Source organism: Dermacentor albipictus, chromosome 5 (genome assembly GCF_038994185.2).
Source record: "Dermacentor albipictus isolate Rhodes 1998 colony chromosome 5, USDA_Dalb.pri_finalv2, whole genome shotgun sequence".
In the NCBI taxonomy this organism is placed as follows: Eukaryota; Metazoa; Arthropoda; class Arachnida; order Ixodida; family Ixodidae; genus Dermacentor; species Dermacentor albipictus.
This window is the reverse complement of record NC_091825.1, coordinates 119,830,282-119,846,933: the sequence shown is the minus strand read 5'-3', so window position 1 is coordinate 119,846,933 and position 16,652 is coordinate 119,830,282. Positions and strand designations below refer to the sequence as shown.

The 16,652-nt window shown below is 48.6% G+C and overlaps 1 long non-coding RNA gene across 1 annotated transcript in view; it reads right to left on the bottom strand.

The window, feature by feature from the left end:
• LOC135916247 (uncharacterized) overlaps window positions 1-15,205 on the bottom strand; it is a 78,660-nt gene extending 63,455 nt beyond the window's left edge. The window contains exon 1 of the long non-coding RNA XR_010568882.2: window positions 14,979-15,205. This is a non-coding gene — a long non-coding RNA (uncharacterized lncRNA). The remainder of the gene's footprint in view (window positions 1-14,978) is intronic.
• Window positions 15,206-16,652: the final 1,447 nt, after the last annotated feature.

Here is a 16,652-nt window from a genome sequence, read left to right as displayed (position 1 = left end):
AGGCCGCCCCCTACCGCTCTGCAGTGTCCGCGGTTTGGTCGTGCTCGTCTCTATTTCTTTCTAGCTCCCAGATGCTGCAAAATACCCAGCTAGAAGAGCATACGCAATTACCGTGACCAACAACCAAGGAAAGGAGCTAATCGCTGCCACCATACCGGCCAGAAATCCAGAAACGGCGGAGGAACTGGCCATCGTCCTCGGCATCGCCACATGCAAAGACACAGCAATCATCTTGAGCGACTCGCAAACGGCTTGTAGAAACCTACGAAAAGGCCGAATTTCTGCCGCAGCAGTGAAGATTCTAAAAGAAATAACAAGACGCCAAGAACTACCCGACACCTACGTCGCATGGACCCCAGGCCATGAACACCTGGCAGGAAACGAAGCAGCACATGCTGTTGCCCGAGAGCATACCAGCCGGGATTTCCTGCCGCACGGTCTCCGGAAAGCGACGAGGGTGGAGGACATTCCCATCAACTACGCCGTAATATTGCAACATTACCGACTGGAAAGAAGACAATATCCTCCACGTCATCCAAAATTAAGCAAGGAAGAAGCCACCACCCTCCGCAGACTACAAACAAATACGTATGTACATGGAATTATCATGCACCGAATGCACCCCACCAAATTCTCATACCTATGCCGGTATTGTGACGTACCAGACACGCTCCCACACATGGTGTTGGTGTGCCCGCACCGCGAGAAAAACAGTGAAGATGATGCCTCAAAACCGCTACAAGCGATCGAAGAAACGTGGGAGGCAATGTTAAAGGCCCAGAGCCTGGAAGATCAGCGAAGTCTATTGGACCGGGCCCGGGCTGCAGCATTAGCCAACGGCTTTGTGGACTAAGAGAGCCGCCCACCTAGGGCGAAGAAAGGACACTTTCTCGCTGTTTCTTACAATAAACGTTCATTCCTCCTCCTCCTCCCCCTTCCGCTCTCTTTCTCTTTTTATCCCCCTTTACCTTTCCCCCCGTGCAGGGTAGCTAACCGGAACTGTCTCTGGTTAACCCCCCTGCCTTTTTATGCATCCTTTTGTCTCTCTCTCGACTCAGCGACCTTAAGAATCTTATTATAACTAGTGCAGGTCGGACTTCAGTCAGCCACACGTAAAATTTCTTCTACACGTCTGTACATCTCGTCCTTCTACTCATTCCAGCACCTTGAAAGGACCGACCAGGCGTGTAGCCTTTGGCCGCAACAAGTTTCGAAACCGTCCTGCGCGTATCAGGCTGTGCCGTCGTCATGTTGTTGCGGCAGAAATTTTGCTGCAAGACTGGCAGTCTCGAGTTTAAAACAGTGAAGAACGCTCTCACTTCCATCACGTGGGCCTTTGGCGCAGTGAAATTTTTACAATGATGACGGTTGGCGGCTTAGCGCGCAGGCTAAGTCACGAGCGCAGTGGCAAGAGAGAGAGAGAGAGAACCTGGCAAATTCAGTAGACTTGACGAACTCGAATGGACCGAGAAATCCTGTTCTGCCTATCAGAAATTTGTTTCAATACAAAAAGACTCAGAAAAGGAAATCTGCTATCTTAACAGCATCCAAACATTAAATTCAATAGGCAGCTGTAAAGAAAAATACAGTGGTGATCATTGGAGATCGCTGGGAGAGGTTTTCGTCCGGAAGTGGATATGAATTATGATTATGATGATGCTAATGATGAAATAAAAATACATTTATTGTAATTTTAAATGTTTTGAGACATTTTTCTAAACTCTTACTGGCGCCATTCAGTAATTCTTGGTTACTGGCGATTTGCAAATGTGGGTGCCATTCTTAAACGTTGACATTTCCAACGAGATGCTTTTCTACTTAACATCCGTGCCTCGCCTCTATCTTTTTTGTCCTAACGATTATTTCCCGCCTACGGAGGCAGTTCAAGGACTTTCCACGATGTCGATCTTCATACGTTTCACATCAGCGCATGCGTTTACCTGTTCTTTAAGTCAACAGCAACCCCACTCGCTACCAGTGATCACTCCATGCCTATTTCTGAGCCAAGAAGGCTGATAAGCTCCTCTGTGCCTTTCTTGTAAACGGAAGCTGTTTTTCCCTCTCTCCGAGAAGCTGAGTAGGCGACGGCTGCGCAGTTTGTGGGAACGATTGTCACTCCATCCGCGAGTGATTCCTTCTTACGAAAGTGGCCGCAACATCTCAAAGAGATAGGGAGAGAGACAGAGAAACGAACAGGGAACGGTAGGGAGGATAACTAAGGACGTGCCCGGTTGCCTACCCTACACTTGAGGAGGGGGAAAGGGAATCTCAAAGAATATAAAGTAGACCGCTGAAGGTGTGGCCCAAAACAGTTACCTGGAGTTCGGACGCTGGACTTCTCCAGAAGCTTAGCCGAACGGGTGGATCGCGTTAAGCGGATTTTTCTTATTGTTTTTTTCCTTACGAGAACTATATAGGCAGCCAGCCAAGCGCCTGCACACTGTTCGGCATATTCGAAGGTTCGGCCCAACTGGGTTCGTCTATAACGGGATACTATACTGTCTACTGCACGTTACAGCAGCCTTCCACATTCTCCGCTTTCGCCCCCCTTTTTTGAGGAGTGGCGGCCGTGTGAAAGATGACGCGGCGTCCAAAGAGGTGAGGCCAGAGGTCGCGACGTCGTGCAACGCGGCACTCCCGCGACGACAGATCCCGTCCATCAAGCGGAGCTCGGTCGGTGGCTGCTTCGGTGGCCCCGTGGATTGACGGGAGCCCGCCGTGCGGTGGGTGAGAAAGGGGAGGGAAGGGGGGGGGGGCGGAATTCGGGAAAGTGTGCGTTCGCGCGGTGGTGGTTGCTGGCCCGTGCGCTTTTTGCGCAGGCGTCAGTGCGTCCGATAACGGCGGCTCGCATCTGGCACATGTCAAACTGGGCGCGTTCCTCGCCCGAGGGTGTACTGACAGTACACCCGGAGTGGATGTGAGCGAATTCACACTTGCGAAACGTACTTACATAGTGATGTTAGTGATGTTCGCTGTTGTTCATTTTTGAGACGCACAGCGCCGGCTTTGTGAGAGCCTGCAATATGTAAGAGTGGACACGAATTAATCTGATCATTCAATACATGCGTATCTGGTTCTGCTTATAGCATAAGAATCACACTTACCTTCTTTTGTTGTCATATATCGCGCTATCTCCCTCGAAGTGTTCTACCAATTAAGTGAGCACTCAACTATACCATCAGAAGCAACTTGCCAGTTAATTAGTTCCACGTGGCTTAAGAGGTTAATGAGCGATAACAACGAGAACAGCGTAGAAACAGAGGGACGAGCAGACGATGCTGTGTGTATGTCTGTTCCTACACGTTGTCACAGTTGCCGTATTTCGCACATCAACCATTGAAGTCTACTAAAAAAAGTCTAAGTGAGCATGGTGTCAGAAAAAGCCTGGCTGTCACTTGCATGCGTGTACCTTACACGCTACTATGCCATGCATGTCGCTACATGTGGTGTTGATGACAGATAGGCTGTCGCAAAAAAAAAAAGAGCTTTGGGGGATGCAGTAGATAACTTATAAAAAGAAAGGAAAAGCATACGAAGTAAGTGCTTCTTATCGTTTTGAACACACAGTTTGCTCTAAAGAGAAGTTCATGCGTCATTTCATAACCGATCACAGGACAACAGAGTGTCCTTCTTATCAATAAAATCTGGAGAATGCTAATGACAGGTTAATTGGTGGGCTTTAACGTCCACACTCTATAGTTTGGGGTGGGTGGCTCCGGCAGAGCCTTTCACATTGCACCTAAGTCTAAGTGGATATATAAGCGAACATTTATGAAGCGGCGTGAACAGCAGTTCGGTTACTTTTAATCATTTATTTATTTCGGTGAAGTTAGTTATTTTTTTTTCTGTTGGAGTGAGAGAGATGTCGTGTTCGAGGTATCTGCTACCTCAACATCTCCAGAGCAGCCCAGTTATAACGAAACAGAGCAGAGCATCCCTTCATTCCATCTCTATCCCGATTCGTTCCTTTAGACCAGGAAATTAGCTTTCGATCTCTTGCCCCTATTCATAACGCCATAGGCTTGAGGATATACCACGGCAGCTTAAAGATAGTTATATACTTGCGCGAAGAAGAAGTGTATTGGCTGAATAAAAAGAGGGAACGCGACGACGTCCACTCCAGCGTAGCACCTCCGAAGTGCATCCCTTGATGGCCGCACTTCGCCGTCGCCTCGCAGTGACTCCAATAGTGGCGAGAGAGAGAGAGGGAGAGCTGAGTGGCAGTGTTTACTAACACGCAGATTTGTTTGACTCTCGCGTCCATATACATTTCTTTGAAGTGACAAGCGACGACGCGCCTTTGACTTTCTGGCGGAATAGCCCGCGATGTCCCTATAGCACGCTCTTTATCCTGACGGCGTTTGAGACGGTTTTCTCAGCTGTCTTTCATCCGAAGATTTTATTGCACGCTTCTGTATACGTCACTTCATTCCCCTTGTGTGGGAAGCCAAAATATATGCAGGCGATCCTTGATGCAAAAGGTTAAGAAACTGTCGAGATGAACCTGTACTGCGGGTGTTTCTCCGTCATGCGTGGTTTCCTTCTCGTATGTCTCTTTTTTTCACCTCACTCTCATGTGTAAAATGACCGCTAATCAATATATATATATATATATATATATATATATATATATATATATATATATATATATATATATATATATATATATATAATGACGCGAGGTGTCTTCTTGCTTCGACCACTAGACATGAGCTGACTGCTGTCTTGTTGAGCAGTCAACTTGGATCACTGGTTACGTGTTCAAATAGACAACTTCCCACGGGCTGCTGTCTGACCTAGTAGACAACTAGACCCACTGAACATGCGCCCGGAAGGCAACTTACACCTCCGTATTTGCCTAAAATAAACAAAACCGACGAAACACTTATGAATGATGAATTTCTCATCATCAAATTACGTGCGTACCGCCACTTGAATGCTAATTACGTTTACCGTGGGCGAGCAAGCTGAAGCTATACGTCTTTGTTTATTAGTAATATATTTCTTCGTCCAAAAGTACCTGTGCACCTTTTTAATTTTTCATCGACTCTTGGAACTTGCTGTTCCAATTTAACTTCATGAAAGGTTTTGGAATACAACCGCTGCCGCCAGTAACCGAACCCGCGACGTTCGGCTAAGAATCGGAGTGTCATTAAGACTGCATCACAGAGAAGAGCACGAATCTAAGAAAAAAAAAGAAAAAAAAAGGAAACAAACATAAAGCTATACACTTCAAGAAGACATTTTTTATGCGTTACTGCTTGTTTAAGGAGATATTTAGCGCCGCAAGCCAGGCACTGAAACGGAGAAAAATAAACACACACACACGCACACAGACGACGGTTTTCTGTGTTTCTGCTTTCTTAATTGTTTTCTTTTCTGATCATGTTTTCGCGTTAAGAGTCAAGGTACCACTGTTAAATGCACTTGAGTCAAGTCACGGGACTGTTAATGCGCCAATAACATCTGTTTCTGTATGAACTTACGCTTTGGCAGATCAAACGTTCCTGTCCATTTTACACATTCTTATTCAAGCTGTTTTATCCCAAACGTTGTAAGCTGAACTGAATGCAAGCTTTCCTAAGTTCTAGGGCTGCTTATTTGGCAGCTCCCTAGGACGCGCAGAGAGAACTGCTACATCTCCGCAAGAAACCCAAGATGACCACTGCAGACGATGGTTTTCTCCGCATGGCAGTACGCCCCGCGGTGAAGCGCACGTTACGTCCCACTCGGCCAATCTTTTGAAGAAGGAAGAGGTGGCGGGATGTAAAGGCGAGTCCATTTTCGAACGATCCCCGCGCACTTGTGCCGTGCTATAGGTGGAGCGTATTTTTATCGGAGGAAGGTGTTGCGATGATGCGTTTGCACCGTATTTTTACATCGTGCTTTACATCGTGTTAACACATCACCTATACCAGAACTACTATACTTTGACAAACTGCATCTGACGCGATGGCCACGGCGACACGTATGTAACGTGTGCTATGACAGGAGGCTCCGGACACGGCGAGCTGCTTCACTGGAGAGTGTCCGGAATGCAACAGGCGTCGCGCCATCGATATCAATGTAGAGACCGTGTTCGCGCCCTGTCCCTCTGTGCTTCGATGCTGTGCATGTTCACGACGTCTTCGCAGCGTCTCTTTGGATGTCTAGCACTTGCGCTTTTCCTGTAGCACAACAGGCGTCGCACCGTCGATTGATGCGTGTCTACCCAAGCTTAATCACAGGCCTCGTTTACATGAATGCGACAACTGGCGCATCGCATCGTATCACGTCAACTTTCTAGTGCATCGCATCCACGTAAATGGTGCTAATGCGCTAGGAAATCGCGTCACGTTAATGCGCCAGACCAAGGCGGATTGAGACGAGTAAGTCGACTTTCGCAATGCATGTAAACGCGATCGCATCGCGTTAGGAATTCTGGGAAATTGAATGTGCTGCTGATCTGCTGCGCTCGCCGAGCTGCAGCTTGGCGTAACGCCGAACGCGTCTGAAAGCAATGCTTTGCCTTCTACGTCAGACGCTCGGCGAGCTGCGGCGCGGCGCCGGATGCGTCTGATGCGCTACTCTGTCTTTCGACGTGCGACACCGCAGACGCGACCATCGCACCAAGGGTAATGCACTACATGTAAACACTGGCCCATCGCATTATACGTGATGCGCTACTGGCGCATTCTGTCGCATTCATGTAAACGCGGCTACAGTCATGTCTAGCCACCCACCCAGACACAGCCATCATATCTGCCTTAACGATGATTGTGTACCTCAGTACAATAATTACAGCTAAATCGAAGGCTAACTAAGTGAAATCAAGACTTAAGCAGGCTAAACCAAGCTTTCGCTTTGACTATCCAGAGTTAGCTGAGCTAAGCCGCAGCCATTTTTATGCGAAGCATATTACGAGAGCCCAACCCAGCTCCTCAGGCGCGGCGGTGTCGCCTTGAAACCACGTGACACCGTGACGTCACGACAGAGGAGAAGTGGCTTTGGCTCAACTCTTGCAAGATGGGCTGGGTCGGAATCGAACCAGGGTCTCCGGAGTGTGAGACGGAGACGCTACCACTGAGTCACGAGTACGATGCTTCAAAGCGGTACAAAAGCGCCTCTAGTGAATGCGGTGTTGCCTTAGAAACGAGCTGTTTCTAAGGCTCAGGCGTGCGTCGCTTGCTCAGGCGCACATTTCGTTGCCGCGCCGAACGCTGCGTTGCTCGACGCTCACCGCGTCCAAGGCGAAGCAGAGTAACGCATGAGTTCTTTCTTCGTCTAGCCGAACCAAATATAGCCAAGCAACAGCAGTTCACCAAGCTAAACAGTGGTTCAACAACTAAAATAAAGGCTAGTATGCTTCGCATCCTGGGCTTAACCTTACCTAAGCCACAGCCATTTTTTTTTTCTTGCGAATGGGGGTCGGCGTCGACGTAGTGGTTTTTTTCTTTTTTTGCGACTCTCTAAAGGCGCGCTCATGAATAATATGACCTTCAACATCACATTTGTGCTCTTTAAGAGCCTTGCATGGGAGATATTGAGATAAATGACTTTGGCTGCTACCGAATTGGATGCGCGAAGAGTGTTCCAATTTTCCCGTTAACCATAATATGACAAAGTATTTGACAGAAGATTACAAAGTGTGATAGAGTGACTGCGGTGGTTATAAGTGATAACACGTAAGCTTGCGTGTGTTGTTGCCGGCTCCAATGGCAGTTGAATTTGCGGTGGATTCCCGAGTGAAGAGGGTGAGATAGAGCCCCAGACTCTATGCCCAGACGACTAACATGGAGTAGCGCGATATTCAAACCCAACGCATGCTACAGTCAAGCACCTTTGCATAGAACCGAATGACCTTTACAACGAAGAGATAGCTCTCTCCCTGTGCTTGTGTGAGCTGTGCGCTGCGCGACCTTTACAATGCGGCGACCTGTATAATGAAGGATTTCGGACGCCCCAAGCACTTCGTCATAAAGTCGTTCGACTCTATTACACTTCTTTAACACGACTGGTACCTATACGTCGTGTCCCACATAGCACGAGCTAAAGCACGTGTTCTACCTTCCATTCGGGCAGTACAATTCGTGCCTTCCTTCCTTGCGTCACGACTGGGAGCACGACATTTTATCCCTTTCTCGCCCCGTTGTAGCTGACGTTGGGGCACTGTTAAACTGCACCCTCGCCTGCGGCGTCGACTCTGATTCCCCAGCCCTTTCCCAGCAGGTTAACAATACGAATATGCTGCGAGACTTTGTACCGCATTCGGGTTCGACCCAGGTAGAGTTCCGTTTCTTGAGTAAGAAATTCGCCAACTATTACAACGTTGCCTAATGCGAAATCTGTACGGGTTTTGATTTCGGGATATATTGGCTGGCGCCGACAATCTGTGTCGTGTGGCCCATTGGAAAGGGAGCCATGTGTGGCGTGACTGCCTCGCTAATCGAGAGACTGCGAGAGGCGGAGCGCGGGCGCGACTCACAGTAGCCGCCGCAGACATACCTCCGCTCATGCAGCGCTTCGCTTCCACGTATGGTATCGATCGACGCGCTATCCGCATGCCATCGGTGAAGAGATCGATGGCGCACTACTCTGGCGCCACCTCGTAGCGGTCGTCACCGCGCAGCCCGTCTTGCACACACACTGCTTTTCTTCTCAAGCTCCTCCTCCACCTCGTGGTTCCGCTGCACCCTCCTCTTCCGTTTTTCTCCTACTGCTCTCTTCGCTACTGCGGTCTTTCATTCCCGTTTTCTGTCCGCTGCAATTATATTTGTCTTTACACTGCCTGGTCACTCTTGATGTCTCAGAGATTAGCTCAATCTTCAGTCATGCATGGTCCATTTCACACAGCTTAGCGCGACGAGAGCCGCCGGTGGCGAGAAGTGTGAACACGCAGGTGCGTTGCGCATTCGCCGTAGATGCACATGGAAACAGTCGTGTACCGAATGCCACTATAGAGTTGGGATGCGCGACGAAGGAAAATATACCCTATAAGGAAGACTGATGCGCTGCTAAGACGTCGAAATGGCGACTACAAACATGAGTCTTCGCCATCGTAGCCCAAGTTCCGGAGCCGTTACACCTGCGGAGACGTATCTGGCGGCAGAGCCTGCCGACTACGGCCAGGTCCAGCCCGGCAGTCACGTGCCATGACACTCATGGCGCCGCCGCATGAAGGCGCCACCGGTACAAACTAATCGCGCGTTTTGAATTGCGAGGGCATTTCAAGCTTCCGGCTTCGGGCGGCGTAGTGGCGTGTGCGGTATTGGGAAAATAAAAGGGACAAGGTAAATATACCTGGTAGCGAAGCTTCCATAGGAGGCCATACGTTCAAAACATGGCGGTCTATCGCCGGTTCATGGGGCTTAGCGCCATCTGTATGTGGTGGGAACACTTCCAGCGGAAGAAAGAATAACGTGACGCCATGTCCGTTAAAAGCAGAAGTGACGTCATGTTGTTTTCGAAGGCGCGAAATTTGTTTTGTTGTTCTTCCTTTGGAGCTATATATTCAAATGCCCCGCCATTCGACTTGATGGGCGTTTCGAGCTTTCAGCGTGGAAAGCGATGCAGGAAAAGCCCAGCCGTACGGTTGTCGAAATCGCATCCCTGCACAGAACATATTTTCTTTAGAGGCCGACGAAAGCCAAGATGTAGAGTGCTGATCCTATTGTGGGATGGCAAGCCCGTCGGCCAGCGCAGTCGCACGAAAACAACTACACAATTATCTGGCGGTCGTAACTCACTACTTTTAAATGAACAGATTAAGAAGCAATGAAGCTACCCGCGTCACCAAATTCAGACAAACTTCGACAAGCAAGAAAGCACAAATTGTGAAGGGGGTGTATTTGAACAGGTCACACGAGTGCGCCTTTCTGCCCATTTCAAGACGTGCATTGCACTGCGAGTGATAGTGGCGTCAACGCCCCCTGTAGCGATGGGCGCTGAAGAGAAATGCATTTATTAATAATAATAAAATTAAACGTATTTGCTTAACTCATCACGAATATATAAAATTGACTAGGAATTTTATTTTCGTTGAATGAATCTAACTGTGTCTCGTTTGAATAAAAAAACGCGTTTTTCTTTCCCAATGTTTGTTCCCTCCAAACACAGTCGCGCTTCAATCGGTGCTCCCATGCGCACTTTTTAAAGAAAGTTTTGACTATATTTCGCAAAGGTTTGTCTGAAACTACGAACAATTTATTGGACTATCTGGATGTTACTGCAATTTGCCACGTCTGCTCACAGCAGACCTCTGGAATGTGGTGCTGGGGACCTGAAACACAAAACAAAAGCCAATCTTTTTCACTCATTCAAAAATATTCATATAAGCAAGAACAGCCTCGCCTGTATGCACACAGCTAAGAAACGTGGCGCAGTCAAAAACAGCTCATAAAAACATCGGGCAACACAGAAGCTTTTAACTAATTGTTGTTTGAAACAGACTGAGCTGCCAGTCCACTCAGGTACTAAACTGCTCACAAATTCTTTTAAACATTTCTGCAGCAGCTGCTAAGTAGTACATGACATTTAGGAGTAGGCAACTGGCCAACAAATCTTTGTGTGCCTGCTTGTACAGATGTCTCGTAGTTATATCTCAAGTGGTTACACTGTTATATGGTAAAATTCAGGCGGGAATAAAACCACCAGCAAACATCAGACTACCTGGGAAATTATCACCAAAACTCAAATATCTAGTAAATCAAACGAACAATCGATTACGAAGGGTCTAAAACCTAGGCCGCGATTTTGTAGCGATCCCTTTTCCGATGCTACTCCTTTTGCTCATTGATCTGACCGACATTCGGCTATCGTTATTAACTAGAACAGCCAGCCATGGAAGGTGGGTTATAAGAGTGGCAAACATCGAGCGGAAAGCATTGCAAGAAAATCGCATCCCTTATTAGGCAGTGCTACAAGCAACTGTCTTTAACAATCGCAGGCACTGACATCCTGTTCTTCGGATGAAAATATTAATGAAAACGAGCGTCTGATTGACATGCCTCGCTTAAAAAGAAATTTCGCTGTTGTTATGTCGGTCTATATTTGCCCTACAATATAAAAGACAAATACGCGAGCACGTCGAACACAAACAACGCAGACAAGTTCTCGCGAAGCTGGACTTCAAACTGAACACTATCAATAAAGTAATCTTCACACAAGCTAATATCTGTTCAAGTGTCAAGCATCGCAGTCGCGTGCCAACTCGCGATGCCCGTGACACATCGACATGTATTACACACGTAACTTGCGGAAATTCATATCTACGGAAGGATTTCTTGCCGGGAAACTACCGAGAAAACAGTAACTTTCAGCGTTTACGTAAATATTTGCCCATTAAGTCCAAACGATCAGCGGTGGTAGCACATCACTCCATAAAGCAAGTAAGCGGTAAGAAATAATACATTTCACGGAAACTCCCCTCGTGAAACGCTTTGCTAAATGTGCAGAGCAACATGGTCAACATACGCTCAGAACGTGTTCTGTTGTCGTTCCACAAAGCTTACTACATGAACCAGAAGCTGCGAGAATGCGCGCAAGCGTCAGACCTGCTTACCTTCAATGTGGTCGGCAAATGGCTCCTTTGTCTCGCAGGCACCACGCGACGACGCTCTTTCCGGCGCGAACACTGTCGAATTGTCGATGAACACCCGCGCACGAAAGCACAACTTTCAACAAATTCTTCCACGCACCATAATTCGAAGCCACAGTATCAGGTATTCCACGAGCGAACGCGGACAGGCGAGAACAAAGGCAGCTCGGACGGGCGCTGTAGTACACATAAGACACTGGCGTATCACAGGAAACATAAGGCGAACTAATGGCGTTACACGAGTCCAGAGGTTTCTTGATGGTTAATGCACACGGTACGGATTACAGTTTGTTTAGGCACTTCGAAAATATGATTAAATTACCGTGTAACTGCAACGAGCACTATCACCACTCGCAGCAACACAACGTGGCCCAGCTCACCGTCAACCGTTACACTGCGGCAGGGCCGCACTGCGGTTAACAAGTGAATTTAGCCTCCGAGATCTGCATTTCCTTTTAGGGCGTATGTTGAAAAAGCCCGGCCTTCGAGATTTAAAAAAATCGTAGCTGGAATGAAGGCTGGTATTTAAACACAAATTATTGAGTTTAAAGTGTCTTGGTGCGCTGCCTTGTTTTTTAAAGTATATACAGAGATTTTAGACGAACTATGCACGAACTTTTGCCGGCGGACGCGAGCCAATCAGCGCGCACCATGTGCAGCTCCATCTGCTTGCCATGGCGCACGGTGTGCGGGCAGCCGCGATAGCTGTGACACCCACCGATCAGAAATCCGGAATCGCCACACATATACACGCTTCTTATGGCGCCCGGTGGCGTGTTTTTGAGAATGTCAGGCCTTATCTTGAATAGGTGGAACCATATTTCCCGTAGCGTAAGGAATAAAGGCAACAAAATGTGGCGATGGCTGGCTTGCAGCGGCAGCGGAACTTCGGCCAAAGCGAAGCAGGCGTACTGCTTGCATGCTCGCGTAATCAAATACGGCCATACCCCACACACAACTTACATACTCAGCCAACTCACAATTATAAATTATTCAGTTGTACGCCCAAGCAAGCTAGCATTTACGGGATCCGCGCTGCCCTTCTTCTACGCGTGCTAATATCGACACAGCAGTTACTCGTACTTGTGGTCAGCGCGAAAGCGACGAGAACAGCTACTTAAATGGTTGTATAATCATATACGCTCACTAGCAAAGCGGCAGATTGGCCGCGGAGGCGTCCGCCTCTATTGCGGTTCATGTAGCGCAAGCCATCGAACACTGCGCGTCGTGCCACCGCGTCTCCAGCCGCCGCGCAATTGTTATTTGTCGTGAGGCATTATTCGCTGCATGAGGCTTTGATGTACGTATGTAGTGTTGATGGCGCGATTCATGCAGTTCATGTCGAATGCAGCAAATCAATAGCTTCTATTATATAATATACTCTCACCTGCTACCTGTGTCATCATTTAAAGGAGGCGTCGGTTTTACCCGAACACCCAAGCCAATTGACATACTTTCGCTCTGTAGAAAAGAGCAGTTGGCTTAAAATCCTAAACAAGTAATGTTCTTTCCCCTTGCGCACGCTGCAGTTCCTTGTATGTTTTAGTTGGACTTCCCCTTTCACTTGCGCCATTTTTCTTAACTAGTTCTTGTTTAATTGTACTCTATAGGGATTCACTAGTGTGTTGTATCTTGCTTAATTCCGCTCTAAATGCCATTTTATAACATACATATATTGTTTATCTTCTCAAAGGCCACCAGTGCCAACTCTGTTTAGTCGTTAACAAATTCGTCCTGAAACTTTGCGCTCAACAAACGGGGACACAGAAAGAAGACACAAGGACAAGCACTCAACCTTGCGTCTTCTTTTTGTGTGCCCGTTTGTTTAGTGCAAAGTTTCAGCATGAATCAATTCCACCTTGACCGCTTCGCAGTGATATTATCCTTGCACACTTGTATTTCAAACTTGGTTCCACCTCTGAAACATTAAAACAGGGTCCCACAAAACGAAATAACATTGTTTCAACTTTTATAAAGTGCCTGGCAAAAATTTCGATTGATCAAATTATCGATGAAAATCTCTGTATCGAAAGCGATTAATCGATTAAAGGCTAAACTGATGAATGACAAATCCTTACTCGAATTAAAAAAAAAGTTATTTGACGAAGACTTCGATGAAGACTAATCGTTTTGCGGGACACCTTTAATCGATTAATCGATCAATCGTTCATCGATATTACCAGTCCTACTCCTGCCCCGGAATCACTCGGAAGAGTCTCCGATTTCGTCATCTCTTCTCCCTGTGTAGACTGCACGAACTATCGCTGCACCTTATATCATATTCGAACGGAACGAACGTTCGACAATATCGAATCGTCAATTCTCGAAAATGGTGCGAATCGAACGATGAAAGCCATTCTATAAGCATTTGGCGCGCTCCTGCATACTTATAAGCATTAACGGCAATACCATTTTTTTTTTATTTGCAAGCATGCCGAAAAGTTAATGCATATACGCTTTCCACACCATCGCGGCAAGACGCTGTGGCATATATTCGGCATGGAAGTTCTATGGCCTCGAATCTGAGGCATATTCAACGGGTTCAACAGTACTGCGGCAACGCTTCTGACGTCGAGTAAGAAAGCAACAACGCTTCATTAGGATACTCTGTCGCCTGCATCGTTGATAGTAAAATAATAATTAGACTGCCATATATGGCCGCAGTAATAGGCATATAGCGTATCGTGAATATTTCTTTTCACAGCGCTAGCCAGCTCCGCGATCCGTCTTTGGCTGAGCCACTGATTCGGCACACAATTAAGATTCTTAAAATTACCTAAGCGGGAGCATTCTTCTCGCAAACGCGCAGGAATCACTGGATACATTTGCACAGCGTTGCGGTCTCACGTTTCCGCATATATTTTTAGCTCGGAAAGGCCTGTGGCCACAGACATGCGTATTTATGGCCCGTTGGGCTAGTCTTACAGCTTTCCGGCTGCGCTTCGCAATTTGTATATATGTGCAACGACATGAAACGCGGTTAACGAAGTGATATTATTGCGGCAAGCGCCTGCTCACATCCGGGGCAGTGCAGTTTCGAAAGCCGTCTTAAAAAAACGCTATCCCTGTAGAAGCGTGCACTTTCGATCGAAACAACCAGAGGATGCGTGCACGGTAAACAACTTTCGGCCAATGTCTGCTTGGGCGCATAGATTGGGTAAGTCAGCAGGACAGGACACCAGCCGCTGCAGCGAAGCGTCGAGTTGAACGTTGTACTCGACGCAAAACTTAAAAGTGTTTCCGAGAGCGAGCGACCGAGGATGAGGCTCTAATACTGGCAATGCGACATATTAATGAGCGCACATTTATCTATAGGTATAAAAGCAACTCTCTGTTTAATTCCACAGCTGTGCTAGAGTTGCAAAAACGAAAAAGAAAAACTCAGATTCGAAGAGTGACTCACGGGCGACGTTGCTTCGAGCGGACGTCGATCCAGGGCTATAAGTGCAGTTGACGAGACGACGCGTATAAATTGGTCGCGTTGAGTCATCCGCGCGACGAATACGAATTTAATATCGTCGCGTGCGAGGCAGCAGGAATATACAAGTGTGACCGGCGTTTACGAACTGACCCACAACTACACATTCACTCGAGAGGCGGAGAGCAGTTTCGTGACAACCGAAAGAAAAAAAAAACGCAACGTTCGAGCGAAAGCCAGGCGCTGCGGACGCTGGCGCGCCGGCCGCCGTCACTGGCGGGGAAAGCGAACGCACACGCGGGCCCGCGCGCGCGATAGCACGTTATCGGCGGCCTCCGAGGAGAACCACTAGACAGAGAGCACGCAATCTCGAGCAGCCTCTGGCGCGCATAATGCCCGCTCCCTGTTTCCTTTTACATCGTTTTTATCGCGTGGGCTGCGGTTCGCCGCCGACACACCGCCTCGTATACACGCCCGGCTTGCCGCGTCGTCGGCGAGTACGCGCGTCTTCGTCATCACCACACGTTTGAACGACGGCGACGAGCCCGGCGCGAGGCGTGCTCGCCGCTCCTGCTCGCTGCTGGCTCGATCGCCCGCGTCAAGCCGGACGTCGAGTCGCTCGACACCGCGGCGCCAGCTCTTCTCTGTGTGTCATCAGACCACTCGTGTCGATCTGTCAGTATAGGTTCCGGTGCTGAACGGTGGCTTCCCGCGTCGTCGGCGAGTCTTCGTGCCGGACGTCGAGTCGCTCGACACCACGGAGTCGCTCGACACCGCAGCGCCAGCTCTTTGTGTGTCATCAGCTCACTCGTGTCGATCTGTCACTATAGGCTCCGGTGCTGAACGGCGGCGAGTCTTCGTCGTCACACATGTTCGAACAACGACGGCGGCGACGACGACGAGCCCTACGCGAGTCGCGCTCCACTCCATGCTCGCTGCTGCCTCGATCGCCCTGCGCAGGCCGGACGTCGAGTCGCTCGACACCACGGACTCGCTCGACACCACGGCCCCAACTCTTCTCTGTGTGTCATCAGCTCACTCGTGTCGATCTGTCACTATAGGCTCCGGTGCTGAACGGCGGCGAGTCTTCGTCGTCACACATGTTCGAACAACGACGGCGGCGACGACGACGAGCCCTACGCGAGTCGCGCTCCACTCCATGCTCGCTGCTGCCTCGATCGCCCTGCGCAGGCCGGACGTCGAGTCGCTCGACACCACGGACTCGCTCGACACCACGGCCCCAACTCTTCTCTGTGTGTCAGCAGTTCACTCGTGTCGATCTGTCCGTATAGGCTCCGGTGCTGAACGACGGATTCCCGTGTATAGCTTGCTGATCGAAAAGGAACAGCCTGCTATGAAAGACAGTTTGTAAGACAGTTGTGACGTTTTGGTCGAAGAGAACCACAGCAGCCAGTTGCTGAACGACAGCCCGTGGTGTACTTGTTGAAGAAGAACAGATGTCGTTGAAAGGACGGCCCACTCGACGTATATGTCTGTCGAATTGGAGAGACCACGTATGGTGCTGAGTGACGCAGCCCGTCGTACAGTATAGTGGAAAAGGAACTGCAAGTTCTGAATGACAGTTCGTACAACGTGCGCCTGTACGTCGTGAACCGGACGCGGACGTGCTGAATGACAAGAGTTTTCAAAGTACATAGC